Source organism: Podarcis gaigeae, assembly GCF_964106915.1.
Source record: "Podarcis gaigeae genome assembly, chromosome: 7".
Classification (NCBI taxonomy): Eukaryota; Metazoa; Chordata; class Lepidosauria; order Squamata; family Lacertidae; genus Podarcis; species Podarcis gaigeae.
Genome location: NC_139683.1, coordinates 54,662,581 through 54,672,241, shown reverse-complemented (window position 1 = coordinate 54,672,241; position 9,661 = coordinate 54,662,581). Strand labels below are relative to the sequence as shown.

Below are 9,661 nucleotides of genomic sequence, written 5' to 3'. Positions count from 1 at the left end.
CTCCCAACCACCAATCACAACATTGTTCCCAGTGCTTCCTGATTAGGCATGCAGGAAATTCACAAGTTGACATGCAGCAGAGATAGTCAATATGATATTTTCCATATATGGTTGGACTCCAACTCTCGCCATCCACAGCCAGTATGGCCAGGGATCATGGGAGGTGTAGTCCAATAACCCCTGGAAGGCACCATACCCCCAATATACAGCAACAGGAGGTATACAGCCATTTAACCCATTCCAAACCCTGACCTACATGCACAGCACAAATGCCAGGAAGAACCAATAATTCTTCCATCCCAAGTTGATTAAAAAATCAGGGTTCTCAACTTCTGGCAGCCCAAGCAGCAGTTGGCCAAACCACCACCATTTTGACAAGGACAATGTCATGCAATACAAAGGGGTTGCCATGTTTTCCTTTAATTCTGCTGTCAGCCTTGGAAGAAAACCAACAACTTGAGGTACTTCTTATATTCACAAACTAGATTAGTTTTTGACAGAGCACTTAATACAGAATCAACTGAGTAGGATTCTGCAGTGATTGGGGCACACATGGTTTCTCTTCAGACCAAACACATAAACAGAAGCGAGAAGATCATTATCTTCTTCCAGTTCTAGGATTTGCCTCCTGGAAGGCTAATTCTCCAGAGGAGGCAACAAAAACTAAATTGAAGGCAACCGTGCTAGTACATAAAGAAATATGGAAATAACAGCACCAGTAAAATATTTAAACTACCAGTAAAATGTATGGCCAGCTAAAGAACTTACAGGTAGTAAACAAGTAGTGATCTATCCGAAAAAGAGTTGCTTCCTACTTTTATTTTTAAAAAGTCCTAAAGGTATTACACTTATTGTTGCCCTTTCAATTATTTCTAATGGACTAACACAGCTGCCTGCATTTTTATCTGTTTTCAAATAAATTAATTGGTGGTTTTCTAGTCACACATCTTGCTGTCTCCTACTACCGATCTCCCCTTTTAAGCACTGGCTTCAGTTTAGAAAACTCTGCACATCCTTTTAGCTGCAAAAAGAGCTGTGGGGGCACTTGATCTAAGGGTGCTCTGTGAACCGCATTGGAGTGTTATTCCCCGAACCAATGCTGTACTATGTCTGTAATCATTATTCCTCTTCTCTTAGATATGGCACCATAATTAGTGTAGGCCAGCACACAAGAGAGCTAGTACAGCCAGGTTGCTCTGGTTAGCCTACCGGAGCTGACATATATACATATATATATATGTATATATATATATATATATTGGTGGCGGGACTGGGTGTGCTGAAGAGAAGCGCTGAGCAAAAATTGCTGCTGTTTTGCCCTGATGCAGTCCAGCTCAGTGATGTTCTGGGATAATCAGCCTAGCATAGGTGGCTAAAGCCATGTGCTGGGTACCACACAATGGGCTGCAAGTGCATCCACCCATTTCTGCAGGCCAGGCTGGAGGTGGACGAGAGCAAAGCAATGGGCAAAGTAACTGCTGCCGCCACTGCTATCTTCATTTCCCAGTGGGGGAAATGCTTGCCTGGGGCTCCCTCAAACCTGGCACCAACCAAGCTGAGCAGCTTAACTTCCCTTGCGTAGCACAAGGGCATCCTTGAAAAGATACTGGGCACTTTTGGTTCAGGAGAGATGACAGCTCCAGCAGCTAAGGCTGTGGTTGGGTTCAAGCATGGCTGAAGTTGTCCGCTCATGCAAGCGCTAGGAAGTTTATCTCCTGTGCAATGAACTGCTTCGGTGCAGAGGTACCTAAGGCACTGGGCTATTAGGCCATAATCTTTTAAGTTATTTCAGTGGAAGCTTAATGCCACAATATCCTCAAGAAAAAAAAGGGGTAGTATTTCACATTAGATTTACTATTAGCGTAGCTGTAAAAGTTTGAAGAAAAAAAAGGGGGGAAGCTGCATGAAATAAGAAGTCAGCATAAGAAAAGCATTCTGATGACACCTTGTGGCCACTTTACACAAGGGGACAAAGACTAAAATACTGCTACATTGCAAGAGAAATGGTTTTGACTTAAACGCTACCTTAAAAACGCAGACTCTGCTCCCACAATGTGTTGTGAAACATATTTAATGTTTACATTCAATTCAAAAACAATCTGTTGTGCATGCTTAAGTAATGCAGACTTTCGTGCTCAAAGCATTTATGTTTGCAAGTTTCACGTCAAAATGGTTTTCACTTTTATCTCCCCAAGGAAATGATGATGACCACAGTTTGGGTTTAATCCCCATTCTTGCATTTGCAATCTAGCCTTTCACTGCCCAGTTCTTCAGAAGCAGCCAAGGGTCAGGTCTTGCCTGAAATTTCTCAGAAAACACGGGAGACCAGAAGGAGCACGTTCTGCTCTACAGGTGAGAGCTCTGAGGAGCTCCTGGGCTAAGTCTCAACTTATAAACGATAGGGTTTATAAACTTATAAACGATAGGCTAAGAAGCTGCACATTTGTGCCAGACATAAATGCAGTTAGCATGGTTACATCACTCCTCATTTGCCGAAATAATATAATATGGTTGAGTATCTGTTTCTCTCCCTTTTCCCTTTTCCAAGGCTTGGAAGACTGAAATAGCTCTGCAGCCAGATATGTCTTCAGATCTCATATTTCTGCATGCGGTTCGACAAGGCAAGGAAGGAGGAATTCATGCTAGAGAGGGATGGTGGTGATGCACATGTTCCCAAAGCTGATTCCCAATTTGCAAACCATCATTTGTCCCAAACCAGCACTGCATCTGCCCTTGAGCCATTCAAGATAAGCCCACAGTATTAATTCTGCCTCTCCTAAAACTATATATCCCTTAGTTGCTTGATATAAGATTGCCATTTCTTATTCTTTTTTTAAAGTAACTTGCATGACTTAAAATGGGCTCGGAAACAAGGAGGAGGCAACATATTTGTGAAAAGGGTAGCAAATGCACAAATTCAGTGTCATTAAACACAGACACTTGAGAACCTATGTATATTGTGCCATTTTCAAAAAGGTTGTTTTATTATCAATGTAACTAATCACAATGAAGCCATCTCTTACAATCCAAGACATAATAATGAATTTTCTTTACAGCTGAGGAGAAATGGGATTTGCTGTTCCATATCAAACCAGAACAGGCCATATTAATTCTTCTTCATATTTATTGTTAAATGTAATTTTTATCTATAAAATCAGTCATGAAATATTAAAAACTGAAACAACAGAATTTACATCCTTTACTTAATTTAGTTTAAATGGTCTACTCACTAAAGAGAGGGGGAAAGGTTACATACGTATTATTTCAATCTCTCCATTTTTCCCCTTAACTTTCCCATTATAAACCATACTGCTTCTGGGATTTATAACTCAGTTGTAAAATTTCCACTCCATACCGAATGTTGGTACACTTGTCCTATAACTTTCCCTTTTTTATTATTATCAATCTTGTCATGGGAAAAATAACTACTGGACAAAGTCTGAAGGAAAAAGCTACTAAACAGAAAAGCTATGTTTGAAATGCTATGCGTACTTACGGGAAAGCATGTTCTGAACTCAGTATGACTTTTTTCTGTGCTGATCTATTTAAGATTGGGAATTTAGGACAATAATCAGCATCCATACAATGCTCTCAGTTCTTAATAGTACAGTATAAATATGTCTAATAGAGCAACAGAGTACACAGTGCACCAAGTAATAAATAATTGTTCATATCTGAAGTTTCTGAACCAGGGTAAGAAACTAGATCCCATACTGCTGGCCATTTGGGGGTCTGTGTGTTGGAGTGGTATTAGGAGATTTCAGCCTCTGAATGCAGGGATTCCTGAAAAAGATACTGCTGTGCTTTTGCTGCCTGAGGGCACTGTGTCTGTGATAGGGTAGGGTGATGCCATGGCATTCCCACTGTTGAGTGTAAACGGTAGGATATAAATGTAGCAAGTAATAAAAGAAAATAAATAAATGTCTAACGTGGGTAGTATGCCGCTGCAAGGTTGGTGTGAATTAGCGGCATTTCGATAGACATCGGCAGCAATTTGCGTAGTTGCCATGGTCCCTGTATTTTGAAGCTTCTTCTCAACTTTCCTGCTCAGCGTGTGCAGGATTCTAACTAAGTTACTACAATAATGTTGTGCTGGCCCAAGCTGACTGCCATCATGGTGGGACAATAGGTTTTCCCAGGTCCACCACATTATTCTCTAGGCAACTAAAGAGAAAACAATCTTGGGTGCTGGAGCGTTCTCAATCTGAATTTCAACACAATCTCTCAAAGAACAAAGAGGGTTCAATAAACCAGATGTGTACATAAATGAGAACACAAAGGCTTCCATTAGGGAAGATCAAGGTATCCATTTGGAATTTGTTTATCTGTATTCTTCCTTCCCTCCCTCCACCCCATTTCACCGCCGAAAAAGGTCCTTAGCTACTTAAATTCAGTGTTTAGGTTTCTCAGCAACCAGACACTAGGATATCCCACGGCCTTTGGAAGAAGGAAAGGCTAAGGAGTAAATCTTACACAAATCCGGAGTTGAGTCTTAAGATGGTTGGATGGCATCTTGTACGCCTCCTTCCAGCAACTCCTGCAGCCAAGCTGGTGCCAAATGTATTGCTCTGCTTTCCTTTGGAACCACATCAGCAAGGCCAAGAAGAGGGTCTTGTCATCTGGGCAGCTCAGGACCTCCATACACACTGCCCAGACTTGCACCCTGGAGAGGTTACTTTGGTGCTGCTAGCACCACAAAAACAACACAGGAGGCAGCAGTTACGAGGCCTCTGCATCCACAACAGGCACTGTGGTCCTTCAGTGGTTTGACTTCGCCCCCTCTCGGGACAGACAGATGCCAACAACTCCAAAGAACAGTGCAGTGAAAGTTACAAATATACTTAGAGGGTATTTAAAAGGGGGCGAATTCTACTTCAAACAGTGCCACATCGAGTTGCTGAACAGTTATTTTGATACAAAACCACAGATGCATGCTAAATTGCATCCAGGACACCTCCATTATCCAGAAGGCAACATCTACTGAGAGAAGCCAGGGTGTATCTAACTTACCAGTAAGGAAGAACTAATGGAGAATAATAGGTCAGTTTGGTATGAGCTATTTCAATTCATCATAGCCAGGAAAGGGATCATTAAACACAGCAGTGCAAACGTATCAAATTACAAGAAAGACGACAAGTGAAGTTAGAAATAAAAAAATGTCAATTTTGTATACTGCTACTGTGTGCCCTTTTATTCATCATCATGAAGGTAAGGTTAAAGGACAAACTGCAGCCCTCTAGCACACTCAAGTGGGGGTAGCCAGGCTCTCTGACAGCAAATCATATGAGTATATTACAGAAAGACAGATAGAGCCACTCTGGCAACAACATTGTCCAAAGTTAATTAGAGTCTCCAAAATGTGCCTTTTAAATAGGTAACGAAATTCATTCCCCTCCCCCCATTGTGTACAGCTTAAGAGGCATACACTGAATATGTACCTAGCTTTCTGTACCTGTGACTGTCACACTATTGTCTTACACAGACACTGAAACTCAAAAGTTTTGCTAGCATGTGCTGCATTTGGAAATTCTCATCAATTTTTGAATAAGATAAAATATAAGATCACCACCACAAAGTCAGCCATTGCATATCAACTTTAAAAGGCAAAAGAAATCCAGATGATGTATCTGCAAAAGGACCACTAGTGATTCTAAGATTCCAAGGAGGCCAGCAAATTGGTGCTATAAGAATGCATGGGCCAGTACTAGGTGGCTGCTCTTTAAGACAGAACAACTTAACAGAGGGTCAACCCTGCAAACTGGCTTGGTTTGGGAGTATATTGTTCTCTTTGTGGGTTATTTCTCTGACAGAAGCACAGAGACTTCTGTAACAGTCTATGTAGGATCGGACCAAGGCATTTTGGTACCTGAAGCAAACCAGAAAATGGCACACATTCCTGCCAGTTGAGATGAGAGGGGAGGGGGAGTGAAGATCAGCATCAGAATTAAAGGGAGGAGTGAAGAATGAATGCAGGGTGTAAGATAAGCTTGGAAATGAAGGGAAATAGTGAAGTTCAACCTCAGAATGAAAGGAGAAAGTGATTATCAGCATTGGAAAGTTGGGGTGGGGGGGGGGAGGAAGAGAAGGAAGAGGTTGCGAAGGCAGCAGCAGGCAGATCTGCCACCCCTCCCAAGAGGTCCACTATGTCTCCTTGAAGCATTATGGAAATATATTTTTGTCCTTTTATGTACGGGGCAGATAATCTCTCTGTAGGGCATCCTCAGGTGATTTTATCAGGTATGGTAGAGTAAAAATGCAGAGCCCACTATTACATTTTAAATGGCAGTCCTAAATGCAGAAAAACTGTGTGTTTATTTTGGGCAACTAAAGTGAAATGATCAATGCAGATGTTAGAGAAGTTTTAAAACCAAGATTGCTCAAAGAAAAAGGGGGTGTTCATGACTTTCTGGATACAGAAACAAACTGTATCGTACTGTCCTGTCAAAAGATAAGCTTGAAACAGAGATAAACAGAACTCAACAAGTCAGACTTTGCTATTGCATGAGTTTGCAAGATCTGAGATACTGCAAGTCCTGTGAAATATATTTGGGAGTAACCTAGCAGTTTGAAAGCACATCAAAGTGCAAGTAGATAAATAGGTACTGCTCCGGCGGGAAGGTAAACGGTGTTTCCGTGTGCTGCTCTGGTTTGCCAGAAGTGGCTTAGTGATGCTGGCCACATGACCCAGAAGCTGTATGCCGGCTCCCTCGGCCAATAAAGCGAGATGAGTGCCACAACCCCACACCCAAAAGGGTCAGGAGTCCCTTTACCTTTAACAGAATTTTACCTAGTGAATAGATTATCATGTGGAAGTTTTTCTATTTGATCTGATCACTCCTCCCAGGCATGGTATTCACCAGGTGAGCCTGATATTATTATTATTATTATTATTATTATTATTATTATTATTATTATTATTATTTTATTTTAAAGAAGGCTCTCATGAATTATACATAGGAATAAAAGTTATCAGGTGGCAATAAGTTATTAGGCACAGGGATTGCCTGTTTTGATCAGCTTAGGACTTCATGGTCTCCATGACAACCAAGGAGTTGTCCCAATATATGCAACTGATCCACAAGATATAGCTGGTGTTTTGGTAGGGATAGGAGGACAGCAATTGGGACATGGGAGATTGTCATGATCATGTTTCTTTTACTGAGGTTTTCACTTGCTGTTATAGCTTCTTTCTGCAGCAGGATGGGGAACATATTGGAATGGTCCACCTTTAGAGATCCATGATCCATCCAAGCCCTAGGAGAAGTCATGCTGGCATGGTTGCACTCCTGTTGAAACCTTGACTATATGTTGGGATACAGATATGTCACAAGCCTTCAACATTATCATTCCTAAGTGTCATTTTCTAAGAGGCACAGTCTGTCTGGCTCCTTGTTACACCAAGGAACTAGGCTGCAAAAACAAGAGCTAGAGCCAAGCGGCTTTAAAACTCAAAGAGAATCCCATGCAAAACAGGCAAAAGTCTATCCAGCCAACTCTGAGGCAGAAAACCAGCAGCATTTTCTCCCACCATCCTTGGAGGTTCAGAGGACCTTCTTCCAAGTGGTTAGGGGTCTTCTTGATCTTGGACATCCTGGGAATACAAAGTCTAATAGTGATTTGGATGCCACTTTATTTGCATCCAGAGCCCCACTTAATCATGTGTTGTTGGATGAGGTACTGTCACTGAAACTAGGGGTTGTTATCATTTCAGTCCCAGGTAAACATTTATACACATCACTCTTGAACCAAAATGTGGTTCTCAAAGTGTGCTCCCATTAGAACAATTAAAATCAGCCAGTAAAAGAATTTAACGAAAGAAGAACAATCTACTAGATGTAAACAGCACTAAAACCAAAACTAAAGAGACCTGGGGAAATTAAAAAAAGGTGTTCACCTAGGACTGAAAAGAGATTGCTCTTCTTTCATTGCATTCTTTTATTGGTTGCTTTTAAGTGTTTTAATTTAACATACTTTAGAAAACTCATTTTGCTCAAAGAGTGACATATAAATGTTTAATAGACAAAATAATTATCAAACCCATACCCTTCTGTAATTCACTATAAATGGGAATAATGGAATAGTACTGCTCACTCACACAAGTGGTACAGTGCCGTAAATTTAGAAAGTGAAGTTTCCATTTTACTTGAAATTAAGATGCATGCTGTGCTGTAGTTGCGTTTGGCAATTGGATTAGTAGCACTCCAACCGAGTTAAACAGTGCCTTCTTCCTATTAGGGTTTCTATTACCATATTGTTCTGTTTAAAGGGGGTAAAAGGGAGATGGAGGGAAGAAAGCGCAGGAAAGAAGAATGAAATAAATATGACGAACAGCAGGTGCAATGAAAGACAGCAAGAGCCGAAGACACTGAGAAGACCTGGCATCAGCAGAAAGCAAGATACAGTAGCAGCAAAGTATTTATGCATTTGAAATTTTCATGTCTGGAAAAAACAACAACCCAGAACTTTCCCCATTTGTCAAGCAGGAGTCTCATTCAGAGTAAATGGCTTGAATCTCAATGTCTTCTTTACTCAGATTGCAATCACTACAAATTTAGGGAATACAGACATCAGCTGTCAATGAATGCACTCTCACAGGCTGTCAACCGCTTAATCAGGGTCTGACTTTACTGGAAAGTGTGAAATTATGTAATTACCCACGTTTGGCAATTCTGATGGCTTAGACAAATTACAACACCCTGAATATCTTGTTTTATAAAACAACATTTACTGGGGGGGGGGGAGTTGTCAGAGATATCCCTGCCTTCCCTCCTCAGCTTGGTAACACTTATGTATCCCCCTTCCACACAATATAGATCTAATCTGATCAGGAAAAGAATCTTTTGAGAAAAATGTTAAAACTGAATTAAAAATAAGTCTACTATATCCTAAACACCATCACAATGTGTTTAATTTATGCAGTCCCAATGTACCCATCAATTCAATATGAAATCTGTACACCACAGAAATGCTAGCTGGTGCTCATGTAAAACGTGACAATATTACTGTAAAAAAGAAATATTTAAAACTGTGAAATGGCCACTGCGATAATGGGTTTTTCTCCAGGAAAACTGATCCCTGGGGCACAAAGCAAGCAGAAAAGTACTAGCAGATGTACAGCAAATCAAATTATGCTAGATCAGTCCCAAGCCAAAGTGCTTTCCAAGTTCTCCTGCACACATTCAACCAGACACAGCCAGTACACACCAACTGCAGTCCCCGACCAAAGAAACAGATGTTCTAACTGCTTGGAACTTCCCATTAATGCATACTGTCCCTCCCAAAAATAGTGAAGAACTAAACAGCAGGCATGAGGCTGTCATCAAAAACAGAACCCCTATGTATAGACCTCCCTTCCCTCTTCACATCTACTGAAAACTAATCATATGATGCATCGTCATCATGCTCAGAGAGGGATGTACAGGAATTCCGATGGAAACAGAAACTGGTACAGATATTGCCACTGTTAGCATATTTGCTTGGTGTCAGGACCAGATTTGCTTTATGCAAACACAAAAGGCAATTGTTGGCACTGGATTTAACACACAGAGAGACACACCCTAAAGCTGCAAATATTATGTAATTAATAGCATTATTGAAAAACCCAAAACGAATTATGATTCGTGATACAGCGTGTAAGCAGCAACAAAATAGACAAAACCCT

General features: G+C 40.9%; 1 protein-coding gene across 1 annotated transcript in view; it reads right to left on the bottom strand.

Moving 5' to 3' along the window:
• ZNF407 (zinc finger protein 407) overlaps positions 1-9,661 on the bottom strand; it is a 331,124-nt gene that overhangs the window by 313,424 nt on the left and 8,039 nt on the right. The gene's annotated exons all lie outside the window — the stretch shown is intronic.